This window comes from Zonotrichia albicollis, chromosome 3, assembly GCF_047830755.1.
Source record: "Zonotrichia albicollis isolate bZonAlb1 chromosome 3, bZonAlb1.hap1, whole genome shotgun sequence".
NCBI lineage: Eukaryota > Metazoa > Chordata > Aves > Passeriformes > Passerellidae > Zonotrichia > Zonotrichia albicollis.
Genome location: NC_133821.1, coordinates 9,455,471 through 9,471,839, shown reverse-complemented (window position 1 = coordinate 9,471,839; position 16,369 = coordinate 9,455,471). Strand labels below are relative to the sequence as shown.

At 42.5% G+C, this 16,369-nt stretch overlaps 1 protein-coding gene across 3 annotated transcripts in view; it reads left to right on the top strand.

Annotated features, from left to right (window-relative positions):
* Positions 1-16,369, top strand: part of PLCB1 (phospholipase C beta 1) — a 306,384-nt gene that overhangs the window by 63,960 nt on the left and 226,055 nt on the right. The gene's annotated exons all lie outside the window — the stretch shown is intronic.

Sequence of the window (16,369 nt, the reverse complement as noted above, 5' to 3'; positions counted from 1 at the left end):
TACAAAGCTTGGCCTTGCTGCTGCTTAGCCCTGATTGAACAGACCAAAAGAATGTTTGTCCCACTCTCATCTTGGGGCAGGAATATTCCTGGGTCTGGATGACCTCTCTTCCTTGCAGCCCTGGGCCCAGGCACAGCCCCCTGAGGGCCATTGGGAATGGAAAAGGTTGTTTTTCCCTGCCAGAAAGCAGTTGTACTTATCTCTGAACAGACTATTCATATCTGGCTTTCAAAGCTCTCCATGTAGTGCTGGCAGCATTTTAAAGGCTGAGTTATAATTGAAATGCAACAGAAGTACTTTATGACATCCACATTAATACCAAATGAGTTCACCATGATTAATGGTTCTATGATGAATAGCAATAAAGTATTAACAATGTCTAGAACATTATTTTAAAATGCTACCTGCTTTACAGAGGACATTCATGTTCTTCTAACAAAATGTTTTCAGCTAAAATTTATGCACAGCTATTGCCTTGGTGACTTTTATTTATTGGGTTACATAAAGGCTGGTTTTGTTGGAGCACGTTTCAGCTCTGACAGCAGTGGCATTAAACGAAGGGTAGGAGAAAATCCCGGCTCTCAGGATGGTGAAATGCTCCACCTGTGTGAATGGGCTGCCTTTTGTCATGGATGTGTGTGTGGGCAGCAGCTGAACAGCACCAGGTTTCAGCAAAACTCCTCGGATTTTGGCTGAAGAGCCCTGGGAATGGAGGATGCTCACCAAAGCTTCTCAGGGGCTCTTTTGCACAGCTCTGCTTCCAGCTGGGAGCACTCCCTGCTTTTACTCCAAACCAAGAGACTGAGGTGTACATCACCCCACCAGCCCTCCTTCTGCCCAAGTTTTATATTAGGAGACTTCTGCCAGTTGATGCAAATTTTTTAATCTCTCTTCAGAATTCTAAAAGTAGATTTCACCCATGGGTTGTCATTACAAACCTAACAGGAATCTTTAAACCTCATTTGGTGTATTTCTGAATCTACTGCTGCTTTTTGATAGAAATAAGTGTCTTTTTTAATAAGCCTTGACTTCCTCATTGAATAAAAAAGAGCAATTCCTTTTTATTTTTATGGTAAGCTTAGTTTCAATGTCATTAGCTTCACCCACAGTTAGTTATCAGAACGTGTGAGGTGTGCTGCCACACAAGAAATGATTTTAAGGGACTGTGTTTCCAAAGCTCAGTCTGTTCTCATGCTGCATTCTGTGTGCTGACATGAGTATTCTTCATTTCTAAAAAGGACTGAGAAGCACAAAGCGATTTACTGTTTCTCCTTTTTTGGTTGATACTCAGTTTCCACAGCATCTTTCCCTAAGTCCAGTGCTGTATGTTTTGTGGTGGTTTGTGCATGGTTTTTGCAGCTTGCTGGGTTTCTCACCCAGCTGCTCTGGTTGCTTTCTCCATCCCCTCAATGTTTTTTAGGGAACCTTGCAGGCACAGGAGTGCAGCTCTCACCCTGCAGCCCTCACAGCAATGTGGTGGCACCAGCAAGGGGCTGAGAACACAGTAACACAATTTTGGATGCTGCAGTGAAGGTGTGGCTGCCCCTGAGCAGGGCAGGAACTGGGGTTTCTGACCATGCAGAAGGCAGTTTTCAGTGGGTACCAAGGCACTTGATGCTCAGGAGATTAAAAAAAGTCTACTGAAACGACCCTGAGAAGCTCCAGCATAATTTTCTTTTTGCATGTTGTCAGGGATGGCTCCTTCTGCCTTCAGCTGCTATTTTCAGAAATGGTAACAGAGCTTTGCATCTCAATGCAATATACATGCAAAGGATGGTTCCTTGGTAGAAAGGCAAAATCTCAGGCAGCACAGAGCTCTACACGAGGAAAAAATTGAATTGATGTTCTGATGGGAACAAGGAAAGACACATTAATTGTGTATGTTGGGAAGAAGTGCCTCCATTCAAAGTCAAATGACATTTATAAAGAAGTGAGGGGATTATAAAATGATTATCAGGACTTTGCTTTTTAAGTTTGTATTAGAATCAGGTAGGAAAAGGAGCAAGAGGAATTTTGGGAGCAGGAGAAAATCACTAGTTGTGACGAAGCAATGGTTTACTCCCCTTTATTTGCACATTACCTGGTAACACCCTCTCAAGCTTTGGTTTGGTGTGCAATGTGAGGCATCTTTTCCCTTTAAAAGTTCAGTGACAAAGTCTGCAAAATCAAATAACACAAAATGTGCTTTTGTACAAAGGAATAGCTATGAATACTCACATGCCTTCTGCAAAGCATGGAAGTGCCTCTCAAAAGAGTGTCTGTGCTCTATAAAGGGAGCTGCAGCTAAAAATGTCAGGCACCAGCAAACACTGAGAAATGAATGGTCAGGTGGTGAAAATCTGGCAGCTGCAAACACGCTCACAGGACTAGGGAAGTCACACTTTTTCCCATCTTGTATTTACTTCAGCCAATAACAGTTTCTATGGAAACTGAAATCTTAAGCAACTGTATGTGTTTTTACTAGCGAGAAGAAATATCAGGATTAGTTGACAGGGAGAAGGAAATAACTCCATGGTAAATGCTCATATTGAAAACTTCTGATGCATTTGATCAGTATGTTTTCCCTTAGCATCCTGTTTTCCCTCATAAATCATTCAGCAGGAAATGAATTCCTTTAAATAACATATACTGTGAAACCTGTAGGAGATGAAATTATGAATGATAGGATCACTCTCATGCCAAGATGTGTTTAGAGAGTAATCCCCAATTTTAAAAAATCTCGTGGCTCCCCCGCCCCAAGTTTTCTCACTTTAACAAGCAAGCTCTACAGAGAAAAATAATTCAGATGCCTGAATGTCAGAAGTTTGCCAAGGCTCCAACTGCTATTTTAATATCAGCACCAGCCTCTCTGTATTTGGTGGCTTTTCTTGAAATGTTCGAGCAAGATGATTTTGGACCTATCTCAGTGTAATGCAAAAGCTGCTGTGGAAGCTTTGCTGGCTTCTAACACATCCATGGAGGAAAATCAGCATTTCCTGAACTAGGGGGCTCAGGAACTGAAAGGAAAACTAGCAAGGAACATCTAAATAATTGTTTAACTGAAAATCAGGTGATTTGGGGGGAAATGAGGATGTGCAAGTCCATTTGAACTGTCAGAGCTCCCCGGACTGTGCTCTGTGGCACTGACTTGTGCAGGGACACTGATGCTGCGTTTGTAACACCCTGATCACACTGCCTGTGTGAAATGGCAGATGTGCTGGGTTTTTCCCTTTCTTTCTGTGCTCTCAGTCCATTCCCAGCTGTGTGCAAGGCTGGCCCAGGACAGCAGCACGCCCGCTGCCTGCTGTCACCCTGCTCAGGATGTCTCCATTCTGCCTCAAATGCTGCTGCTGTTATTTCTGTCTGCTGATAGAAATGCACGCTGCTTTCCCTCCAACAACCTTGATGCTAAATTAGAAAATGTAAATTGTGCCGAAGCAGCGTTCTATTTCTGCCAAAAAGAAACAAAAATGGAATGTGCGCGCAGCTCACCTTCTTCCCACTCACCTTGGGGATAACAGCGACAGCCACAAACATCCGCCCCAAATGTGTTTGTTCTTTTACATAACTGCTTGCTTTTTTTTCATCATAATGATTGAGTTGCATAAACATTTTGTCTAGGTTGAGTTTTACTTTATTGAGGAAGGTTGAGATGAATTTCTTTGTATGATATTTGGCCAGTGCTCAGGTGGAAGTGGTTTGAATGCTGTGGGCCCTGAGAGTGAGGGGGCTTTACCTTGGGCCCTCCAGTGACCCAAATTGGTGACTTTATTTTACTTGGGGAACTGGGACCTTTTCAGCAGCATGTCATTCACTGTGTAGCTTAGCTCTGTCTGGCCAGCTCATTGAAATCACTATTTACTAACATTCAGGCCACAGCAGAAATCACAGGGTTGTTTCCAAGGCTTTCACTATGAAAGATTTAATTTTATTTTTGTCCTTGCTTGTTGACTGTTTCAGTTATCTTTCTGAGCTGGTTGGTTTCATACTTTACTTTGTTGTATTTCTAAAGCCTTCATCTTTTTTTTGTTTGCCAAAGTTCGCAGCGCAAAGCCTGTAATAAGAAATTCCGTATTTTAAGAAGCACAGAGGCATCTTACAACTGTAATTTTAAAGCTTGACATTTAAATTTGAAAAGGCAGGCCCTGCTCAATTAAATACGTGGTATTTGAGTTCCTGAAAACACTAGAAATTATTGGTAGAGCTGTGCTTTAAATGCTGCTGCTGCTGCTTTTGGTTAAGCGTGTGTACGTGCACAATTTATTTTTTTTCCTCTGCCCAGTGGTCCAGGACAGGGATGTCTCATTCCTGCTTTCCCAACCAATGATGCTGATGAGCTGAGGGTGCAGCTGGCACAGCATGTCCTGTCACAAACCCCCATGCCCTGTCACTCGGGATAACCCTCACCTGAATCTGACAAATGGCATTTTTGCAGCAGCTGGCACAGCATTTAAAAATTGGTTGGATGACAAAGTCATTTTGGAGGCACTTTTAACAATGCTAAGATGTTGAAATATCAATTTCTAGTATTATCTGTTTGTTACCTTGCAGATCCATGTGTTACCTTTTGACTTGCACCAAGATCACAAAGTCTTGGGAAAGCACAGCCCTAGTGCAATGCTAATAGAAAACTAATAAATAAAACGTTGCTATCTGTAAAAATAAGGAATGTTTAATTTAGCCTGGCATGAACACTCAGTCTGGAAAGAATTTCAAAATTTTTCACTGGAAAATGTAAAGGTACTCAATAACTGAACCATGCTAGTCTTTGCTTCAGAGCCATAATCTCCACCTAGAAATATTTCATAAATATTAAAGTTCATATTTTAGCAGCAGTGTGCGAAGATCTGGTGGCAGTGCAATACCCTCGAGCTTCAAAAGTAGGATCAACAGGCTCAAGTGAAAATGTCACAGCAGATGTATCTTTCTGCAACTGTTTGGAACAAATGATTAAAATTTTCCTGCTTTATTGGAAACCAGCTTGGTGATTTGTCATTACATCCCTTAGCTTGTAAACAGCCCTTTGGAGAAAGCTGTCAGGTTTTAATTAGTTGCAAAGGTTTGATATGCTGGTTATCATCTGCATATAAATGGGGTTTTTGGGATCTCCTGATGGAGCTTTTTGGCCTGTGTGTGTCCCAAGGCATGGCTGTGCCACTGGCACCTTGTAGGGACACAGATGTCCTGCAAAGAGACCTCAACCAGTATTCCTGGCAAACATTTTATTATTAATATGAGAGCAGGACCAAAAATTCAGCTCCAGGTAAGGCAGTGAACGGGAGTAAATGTGAAGTGCAAAGCAGCAGCAAACTATGCATTTCCAGGGTTGTGATACCACTATATTCATGTTAAAAAAAAAAAGCATCAGGCACAAAGGAGACTTGTTTCTTTTGCTTTGTCTGCTGTGGATGTGCAAGAACGTGGGCAAGTGCATCCAAATATCTGCCTGGGGTTTTTAATACAGTAGCTTATTTCTGAAACCAAACAAAGCTCCCTTCCTATTTAATTATAAATGGGATTATGCTACCAAGTAAGGCTTGCAAATAGTTAATTTTTAAATAAGTCCTGGGCAGTATTTGTGTGGTGATAACAAAAACCCTTACAGCTGTATTGAGTGAGAGTTGCTTGTCTGTGGCTGTCTCAGCTCTGTTGCCTCACCAGCTAATCCTGGTTAAATAAACAGAATTATCAGCTGGTGCCACTGTTCAGACACTGCCACTCCTGGGCTGGTGATGGGCCATTCTCAGGGGTGTTCCTGCAAAAGGAATGGCACAGGCAGGCAAAATGCTTCTCTGTAGGCCAGAGCTACAGGGATGTTTTCTGAGGGCCAAAAGTTGGCTTAATGCATTTCCCAACTCTTTGTGATTCCCAAGAACAAAGTGCAGTGAAAACTGTGGTGTGTTAAGACTGATACACAGCTATACATGGTTTAGGAAGGCTTTTTTTTACTGTGGAGGACATTGTGGGTTGAGTCTTTAGTGGTTAGTTACCATAACACCTGTTAAAAGAGCATGTCTTCTCCATATTATTTCCAGGAGGAATCCTAAAACAAGTGTCAGCACAACTTGCAAATACTAATACAACAAATCTTGTTGGAATGCATGGAAGTTATGTCCAGTCCTGGTGCTAGGTCAGTGTTAAAACATAGTTTACTGCAACTGGTAAATAGTTGGATTTAAAAAAAAATATAGTTCAGAGGAAATGTGATCTTTCTCTTATGTTGAAACACAGAAAAATTATTATCAACTCAGTCATTTTTATTAAAAATTCCTGTGATGGAAGGTTCTGGTAGTTCAGGGGAGCTGTGCTGGTGGTGGGTCTGACTTGCTATGCATCCCATGCTGATTTTCCCTTTTCTGAAACACATCCAGTATTGATAATGCCATAAGTGAAATTACACAAAGATTTTTTTTTTGTTCTTGTGTCTGCTCGGAGTTAACCTCCTGCCTGTGAGATTAATGAAATACATTTAAAATAATTTATGTGAGAAATTGTGCGCTGTGCTCGGCAATGTTTAGCGTAAATGCCTTCAGAATGGTGTTTGCTAATGAAGTGGCAGAAGCAGAAAATCCGTGCTAGGTAAGGTCATGTATAAAGGGGAAACATTAATCTTGGAAATAATGGCTGTAATTTGCATGCTGTTAAAATGCTCAGAGCACACTGAGTGTGCAGGACAGAACATCACCTTCTCCTGTGGGTTTGCACACCTTCAGAGCACACTGACAGTGCAGGGCAGAGCATCACCTTCCCCAGAAATACTGATGTGTTTGGTTAGGGCAGTGTGAAGTGTTCTTTCCAGCCATGCACTGTTGTTACCAGGGTAAACGTGCAGGGTGCTGGACAGAGGCAGGGCAGGAGCTTGCTGGGGCCTCAGGGTTTGTGTGTTTTACAGGTCAGTGCATGAACATTTTGGAACTGCTGCAGGGCTTTGGTTTTGGCTAGAAGAAGAGAAATTCTCCTGGAGCTGCTCTCATAATGTCCTTCAGAGTTCCTGTGCAGTGGCCCAGGGCTCTGGGTGCTTTGGGAGTGAGGATGCTGATGCTGTGGAGTTGGAATCTGATGAAAATATTCAAGGCCAGTTTAGACGGGCACTGAGCAACCTGGTTTAGTGGAAGGATGTCCCTGCCATGCCAGGGGATGGAGCAATGTGGTTTTTAAGGCTTCTCCCAAGCCAAACCATTCTGCAGTTCCCTGATGCCCTTGGTTGCACCTTCTCATAACTGATGAGTTCATCATTGTCCCGTGTTTGTCCCTGTACTGCAAAGTGGAGGCACTTCTGCATCTCTGAAAGGAGCTGTTGCTGCTGGAAGCTCTTGTAGGCATCACTGAATGTGATCAGCTTCTTTTTAAGACATAAGTTTGTGGCAGTATTTCAGTTGTGGGAAGTGATTTTGTTTTCAAGACTATTTTTTTTTTCCAACCTGCTGGAGTCAGGAGAGTTTCAGGTGGTGGGAGGAGAAGTGGAATTATTTAACTGTTGCTTACAAAATAAAAAAGGAGAACTTGCAAGCTGTGCTTAGGTCTCCTCATATTTTGATGATGCTTGCCTTTTCTATTTGGTTCACATTTAAAGTATTCTCTGAAAGCATAATCACTTGATATTGCTAATTTATATGTTTCCATGGCCCCGTGGCTTCAGGAAATTTGGTGTTTGTGAGCTGCTTGAACATTTGGAATAATCTGCAGATGATGAGTTGAGTAGATTTAAGCAGACTGAGGAGGTTGTGCCAAGTGAGCGCCCCTGGTGCTCCTGTGCAGGTCTGCTCAGTGCTGTTTGAGTTTCCTGTGGCAATCAGCATCCCCTGTGAACTCCCTTCCTGCTGGAGGAGGGAATTGCCTGGGCTGGGATTGCACATGCCATGCAAGGGAAGTGGATTGCTGCCCTTCAGGGAGCCTGATTCATCCAGGCTCTTGGCATGGGCTGCAGCAGCCTTGTAGGAAGGAGCCTGCCATGACCAAGAGCTTGTTTAGCACATCCAGGAAAGGTGTGATCCCAGGATAAGAGCTGGGAGACAAAGTGTTGTTTAAAGAGAAGTCTATATTAAGTAGCCCAGAACTAAGATGAGTGATGAGAATGTAGAACTGCTGTCAGCAGCTTTCCCCTGAGTGGGAATTGTGCCTGTTAGTCATGCAGTTTATCCTGGTGATAAATCCAAAACTATTTGCAAGATTATTTAGGATATGAGGAAAAAAATGTACTTTCCTTTACTCTTTGAGCTATGTCAAATATGATACAAAGCTATTTGATCTAAAGTTATTTCAATTGTAGTTGAATATTAGAGACATACTTAGAATTCTAATGTGCTTGTAAACCAGAGGAAAAGATGAGGAGAGATGTTTTTATTTGCATGAAAATAGTGAACTCCTGATGTAGATGCAGATGGATGTTTGTCTTTGGGTGTGCATTGTCTCTTGCCCCCGGGAGTACAGAATTGAATTGCATGAATACACAGTTCAATCTGGCCACATGAATGTGGTACAGTTTGCTCTACCTGCTGCAAATAAGAGAACTGGAGATTAAAAAAAAGGAAAATTCTTGTTTTTCTCTGCTTTTCAGCATGGGATTATGCTTGAGAATCGCAAGGATCACTTTGCAAGGGTTAATACAGGCTCTGTGGTCTCAGCAGAGACACATAATAAAAAAGCTACAGGCACACAGCAAAAGCCCTCCTTGGAGCCCATGTGCCCAACTGTGCAGGCAGAGAGATGAGCAGTGGATTCCATCCTCCCCTGAGCCATGGAGACAGCTGTTTGCACAACCACAGTAGTGTTTGTCACAGGCTCTAACCCAGAGCTTATTTACATCAATTGCTGCACATCAGAGCCCGTGGGCCAGGCCAAAATCTATTTATAGGGCACTTATCAGTGGGTGACGTGTTTTCCAGTTCCCCTGGTGTGGAGTGAGCCCACTCCAGTGAAATACAGAAATGCTGCTGTGGCTGGATGTGAGCAGAGGCAGCACAAACACTGGGCATCCTTTGTGTGCTGCCCCAGGGGATGATTGCAGTTTGGGGGCTGGATTGATTGTGTTTGGGCTTTGGGATGTACAAGGCTTAGAAATGTCTCCAGGAAATGAAAAGGCAATCAACAGGCAAATCACCAAAAGAAAGGGAAAAAAAAAAAAGCTGTATTTCAGTTATTTGTTTTTGAGATGTGCAGCAGGGTTCTTTAAAATTCCCATCACCCAGAGGGAGCTGATTGGCTTCCTTTTAATTTTGCTTCAAATAATAAAATTTTAGCTTGAAAAGCCAACTTGAGTGGGCTCTGCTCATCCAGATTCTCTCTTTCCCAAGTTGCTCTCAATGCTGATTAGTGGATATAACAAAGGAAAACCTCATCACATTGCAAAAAACTGGGTTGGCTGGTCACGTCCTGTGTGTGTGAGAGAGAAAATAATGTGCAGGCTCAGAACAAAAGCACTAATGTTTGAAACCATGGCTGGGGAAGAAATATGATGGCTTATTGTGTTTGAGGAGCTTTCTTGAAATGCAGGGATGAGTGATGTGGGCAGCAGCTGGCTCTGGTTGAAATTCTTCTGCAAAGCCTGGCCTGGGAGGGCACAGTTTAGTCTGGGCACACAGAGCAGAGCCAGCCTGCTTCATTTTGCTGGGCTGTTTGGTTTTCAGCAGAATTTGATGTGTGTGTTCTGATTCCTTTGTATTTCTGCACTGGGAGCTTCATTTAAAGTTGCATTTTAACAAATGTAGAGTAATTTTTATTTGTTAAGTGTGAGACTGGAACAAGACAAAACCAATTCTGATGAGCTTCTTTAGCAAACAGCATCACAAGGGAGACTTGGAGGAAAAATTCCACGTAAATTCATCTTCAGTCTAAAATTCCATATTTTAGAAGCAGTAGTTAGTTATCTATTTAAATATTTTGCAAATATTTCTGTTGGTTTTCTCATTTTAAGTATTTGATATCAGTGGAAATCATCTACACTTTTCTAGACCAGAGACAGATTTCTAGTGAAACAAATTGTTGTTTCTTAAATTAAAAAAAAAACAGAGAGGGTACAGTTGGAAGGGACCACAGTGGGTCATCTGAGCCAAACACATTTTTCTATTTCTGACTTGAAATCTGTTTCTGTTCGTTGTTTATTGATGTTGCAGAGAGGAGCGCTGTCACAAAGCATGAACTGTGCTGGCTGGAACAGACTTCTTTAGAAACGTGGGAAATGGTTTTGTCCATTTCCTTCTCCTGAGGGGAAGGGCTGGGCGGTGCTCACAGGCCTGCTCTGGAGGAATGCAGTGTCACAGCTGAGTGCAGCCACATTGTCGTGGGGAGGCCACCACAGACCAGCCAGTGGACATTAAACTGGAGTGACAATCAGCCTGGGGAGGTTGAATGTGAAAATGGAGACTCTCCAGGCAGAGCACAGGGAGCCCTCAGGGCCTGGGGAGCAGCTGAGAGGCCTTCTCCAAGCAGCATCTGGCAAGGCCTGCACAAGATGTGGGGGCAAAGAGCTCCTTGAGCAATCCTAGCAGCTGTTTGGTTTTTGTTGGGAAACAGCTAAGCCAGGGAAAAGCCCAATAAGCAGCAATTAGTAATGCTGGTGCAGTTTTAGTGCACTGTTTTATTTATTTTCCTACTCTTTCTACATCTGTATTTACTTAACTCCTAGCTGGAGCCCAAACAGTTGTTCCTTTGAAGGGGTTGGAAGTGCTGTGTGAAGCACCTTCAGCTATGGAGTTCAGCTGATGTTGGATTATTTCAGAATCACAGAATCATTGAGGTTGTAAGAGAGCTCTGAGGTCATGGAGCCCAAGCTGTGGCTGAGCCTTTGCCATTCCAACCAGAGCAGAGCTCTGTGTACCATGTCTGGCCATTCCTGACGAGGGATGGTGGCTCTATCATCTCCCTTGAGAGTCCCAGCAAGAGACAGCCTCTTCCATGAAGAAGCTCCTTGATGTCCAGCCTGAGCCTGGTGTGGCTACACCCAACCCAGCAAAGCATTTTTACTTAGTGACATCTCATTTTTAGTGCATTTCCCCTTTTCTTGGTAGTTGGTCTTATTTCTTGAAAAATTGTGTGTGGAGTCACCCTGAGCCAGGAGCTCAGTTCAGGGATATGCAGCCTGCAGCACTGCGTGTCTTTGGTCTGGATCCTGCATTAACCTGTAATCGGTTTAAATCTGGTTTATAATCTATTTACAGTTTCATTCCTTTATCTAGGACATGTTTCTTTGAAGAAGAAATTGCGTTTGACAGCGCACTTCATGTTTGAGAGCTGCAATCCAATTTGTGTGATCCTAGAAAGCTGCTGCCATGTTTCTGATAATGAAACCCTCCTGTCATTCATCCTGCTGCCCAGAGCAGCAGCAGTGACCAGCAACCCTGCATTGGCATCTCCCAATGTCACAGCCACAGCACCGGGCAGGTGGGAGATGGATGGGGACAAATCCCTGCCCTCCTGCCAGTCTGAGCTTCCCTCTGAGCATTGCAATCCAGTCCCATCAATATTTGTGTGGTTTTTCTCGGCATGTTTAAAGCCCAAGCCGTGTCTGTTTCTGCAGTTTCATGGCTCTGTCCTGCCATGATTTCAGGGATGAAAGAGCTGCCTGCAGGTGAAGGATCAGGATGTGTTATCTGCTGTGCTATCAGTGTAGCCTTTTGCTGTGCTCTGTAATGAGCTGCAGGCTGGCAGGCCCAGCATGGGGAGCGTTTGCAGATGTGTATGTTTGGTTTAGAAGTTGAGGAGCAGAATAGTTATTACTTTGGGATCTGTGCCTAATGCAATTTCCCAGTAGTAACTAAATCAGACAGTGCCCTCAATATCTGTTTGTTTTTTATGCAGTGAAGTGGGAATTGTGTGGATATTTTAAAATGGGAGTCAAGCCCTAAGCAGGAGCAGCATTTACAAAGGCATTTGTATTTGTGTTACTCAAGTATTTCTTCTCCGTTATACTTTGCTAATGACCATTCAAGTCCTTTCCAAGTTTACATTTCTTCAATTTTATGGATCTTATTTATAAAAAATAAGCTCTAATTCATTCTTTCCTCCAACAACCGTTAAACTATGGAAGAGAGTACTTGTAATTCTAAGCAAATCTTTCATATTGGAATAGTAAATTGATCTAAATTGATGATCTGCTGTAGAGCTTAACCTTGGTGATCAGTGAGGAGTTTATGTAATGTCTCATCTGTTTCTCCTAAATCTGGGAGGAAAATCCTGACAGCCTTGTCACATTTGCTTTCCCTAACCTGGAATATCTCAATCTAATTGTGCACCTCTGAATCATCCCTTATTTTTTCTCTTGGAGAAACAGATTGTTCTTGACTGTCAACACTCTGGAAAGTGGAACTGCAAGACCAAAGGTTCCTAAAGCATTTCAGGAGACAGAGGAAAGTTATCTGAATAAACTTTCATGCTGCATGCATGTCTGATAATTGAAGGAGGACACATCTGCTGCCACCGAACTGCTGCTCTTGGTTTGCATGACTCCTTGGCTTTCTGTTTTGGGTTGTTGGGCATCAAATACAGATGTCTTGGAAGGAGGAGCTGCAGGAAGGGATTGCCTGATGTGAAACACTGCAGCTGGAGCTGCTCTGGTTCCAGCCCCAGGCTCAGAGCATCTGCAGCAGCTGCAGATGAGCAAATGCTGCAGTGGGTCGTGCTATGGCACTGGGAAAAGGAACTTGGAGTCAAGTTTGTGTCACTTTATCAACAATGTAAAATGTCCTGGTAGCACAATTTCCTAATTGAGCTTTGCCTGTTACTTCCTGACTGAGAAATGGTGTTAACACCAGGGTGCTGCATTTTCTGCATTAAAAAACGGCTGAAAAGAGCCAGAGCTGAAATGTACTTTTTGGGAAGGATGCTGAGTGAGTGAAGTGGACTGGAGCTCAGTTGCCAACAGAACAGAAAACTCTTGAAATCATCAGCCTGAGCAGGTGCTGGACCTGGTGCTGTTATATTCATTTTCCACTCACCTTCAGCTGATTTTGTCCTGTCTTGAAGGAGCCACATGTAGGTATGGGATTTACAGAGAGAGCCTGGAGCAGGAGTTTGTTCAGGAGTGCCAGCAGCTCTCTGCTTTTGCTGAGCCATTCCAGAACAGGGCAGATGCAGCTGCTTGGGCCCCCCTCCCATCCAGGCTGTTTGATTTCTCCCAGTGCAGTGACTTTGTATGCTTTAAAAGCCAAAACCACACAAAACATCAGCGCTTTCAACACAGCTCTGATTGCATCCCTGCGTTTTGTTGTGCCACTGTGTGTTCTCCTTGGAGTGCAGTTCTGGAGCTTTGGGGTTTAATTGCTTTTAATTGGATCTAGAAATCAAGTTCTCAAAGTACTAATAGGTTGAATAAGAGCTTCTTTTTATTTAAATTTAATTTCAAAGCACTTGCTTTTCTTTACTGAATTTTCATGTTAATGCCTGGTGGTTTAATGAAAAGATCTTTCCCAAGATTTACAAGCAAGCCCAAGTTTATAATGGAAGTTCAGATAAGCAGCTGAGCCACAAACTTTGGATAAAATAAATGCTTACAAGTCAGCTTCATTTTGTTCCTGAGCCCCTGTGCCAGCTACAAGAATTCTCATCACAACTATTTTAACAGAACCCAGAGCATGACTAATATGTGGTGGGAAAGATTTGTGCAAACAAAAATGGCCCAAGGAGGTCAGATCTGCAACAAAATATTTAACAGAATAAAATCCCAAACTTCTCATGCACCAAATAACCTTTTCCCCCAAGGAAGGAGTATTGTGGCTTCAGTGTAGGAAGTGCAGCACAGCCTTTGTGAAGCACATCACTGACCAAAATGTTCTACATACTGGAGACATCTACAGGGAATGTATTTTTTAAATTGAATTATCTTGCTCATGCAAACTGCTTCTTCCAGATAAACAAAACCAGACAGGCTGTAAGCAGATTATTAAAATATTGGGCAATTAAAGCAAACTCTCGGAAACACAAACAATTTTGTGTGTTCTCAGTTTAACCTAAAGGCTGCTACCACAAGTGTATGTAAACCAGGCCTTGTAAACGTCTGAGCTGCACAAGTTCTGGTGCCCAGCAGCAATTATTCAAGGCTTAACATTAGAATCAAGTGTCCATCTGAATTGAGAGCTGGGAGTTGGAGTCATTCTGTACCTGGGCAGGAGCACTGAGCATCATGGAAAATCAGAGGTTCCATGAGCTCAGTCCTTTCATCACAGAGGTGTTGGCTCAGTTTGTGCTGTGGGGAAGCCAGGAGGAGAGGAATTAATGGTTCCATAAGTTATCCAGGGCCAGGCTCTGTATCCAGCCCTGGGATTGCTTTTGAAGTGGAGATGGCAGATAATGACAGGGAAACAGAGAGTGTGCCCAAAGCACCTTTACAGCCTGTCCATGTGAGCTCAGGGCAGGTGGAGAGCTCTCCTGGGGGAATTTGTTATACAGAGGTGTGCCTACAGCTTTGTCCAGTTGTGTTTTATAAAATTCTGTCTGCTGGTGCCTTCCAGCCAGGCTCAAAGCTTGGCAGACCTTGAGTTTGAGGTAGGGAAGGGCCACCTGCGACTGCCGAGTGACAGGAACTGAGAATTAGTGCTCCCAATATACAAAACAGGAGGTTGTGATCGATTGCTGCTGTCACTTCAACAAGGAGGAAGATCCAGCAATCCTCACTAATGGACCTGAGATACCGGAATTAAATTTAGGAGTGAAAAATGCCCTGGCTCATCCACTCAGTTGTAATTGTATGCTTGCAATTCCTTCATCTGGGCTGGACCTAAAATATGTACTTTGGTGATCAGACTAAATGAAATTTTAATGATCAGATGGGGTTGTACAAAATGCTAATTAAACCCAGGGAAGTCTATTAATATAATTAGCCTTGGGACAAAACAATTTAAGAACTGGAAACATTATTTGTGGAGTCCTGTCATTTCCTAAGTACAGCATTTGAGTCTGGAGACAAGAGACAAAAAGCGGAATTCTTTTTGAGTGTATTTTTTATATGCTTTGAATCTTCTGGGTGTCTTTGGTTCACTCCTGACTTCTGGCACCAACATGAGGTAGCCCTGTACATCTTAAGCATTTTAAGCAGCCCAAAAAGGAACCCCTATGATTTGGTTTGAATAAATGCCCTCTTCACCAGCAAAAGTGCCTGGAAGTTGAGTGAGCTTTGAAAAACAAAAAAAGGACTCAAATAGCATTTGGATTTATGTTACTCTGCTCCTGTCAGATCATAAGCTTGAAAATGGGCTTTGTAAAGCATGGGGAGAACTTTTTGTGCTTTTTCTGGCCCCCTGTTTTTAATGCTGGTTGAATTTCCTTTCCTGTAAGGACTCATCAAAAATGAATCTGTGTTTACTTCATCCTATTTTGAATTCTACGCTTTCGAAAATATTTAACTTTCAAATTTCTAATGAAATAGAGAGAAGAAAGTGTTGGATTCCTTGGGCCTGCTGGAGGATGAATAGTTTGTCTTTTTGGCTTCCAGGAGTCTAACACAGGCTCTTTGGCATTAAAAAGAAAATCAATGATAATAAAAAAATCATTAAAAGGATGGTAAGACTTAATAATCTTCAGGTGTCGCAGACAGCACTCGCAAACAGGTTACAATTTACAAGTTCTGGAGTTTGGACCTGTAAATTGTTCTTTTTCCTTCCATCACTGACAGATTTCAGGTCAGCTGTGCTGTGACGTGGCAGGCATTTCTTTCTGCCAGATCAATACCACTGTGAAAGTGTTCATGAAGTATCCTTAAACCCCTTTGGCATCTCCTTCTGGTCCTTCATGCAAAGGGCAGATGCATGAGGCATCTCATCTGAGCTCCTGCAGATCATTAGAAAATGGTTTATTTTAGCACTGGGGAACATCCTGTCCTTAAATGTATGTGTGAATTGTACTGAGGCAGTTCTGGTCTCTGTTCTGAAGCTGAGATGATTCAAATTGGAAAATTCCATTTTAGCAACTTCAGATCAAGTTTGAAAAGCATCAGAGTGACTTGTCTGGAATGCATGCTTCAAAATGGAGCAGAATGTAAAGATTAGGATTATTGTTATAAATAACCAGGAGATGCTTAGCACTGCTGAACTGTTATTAAAGAAGTGCATGAAGAAATTAAGGAGCTTTAAAAGCAAACAGAAAGGTAATGAGAAGGGAACTTGTGAACCAGATGTGTCTGTTTATATTGGAACTGCTGGATGAAGATTTGTGGCTTAGTATAGGTTCTGTTCTTAATATAGTAATTGATTATTAAATTTGCCCCTTGTGGAAACCATTCCTAAGGGAGAAGGAAAAAAATAAATCAATCCCATGCTCATCCTCTTCGAATATCATCAAGAGCATGTTTGAGCTGTGCCTGATATTAGTGACCCACTATAAATATATACATATATAAAGTATTTTAAAATGTGTTTTTTGGTGTGTATAAACAGGAAATCACTGGCACAAAAAGACTGAA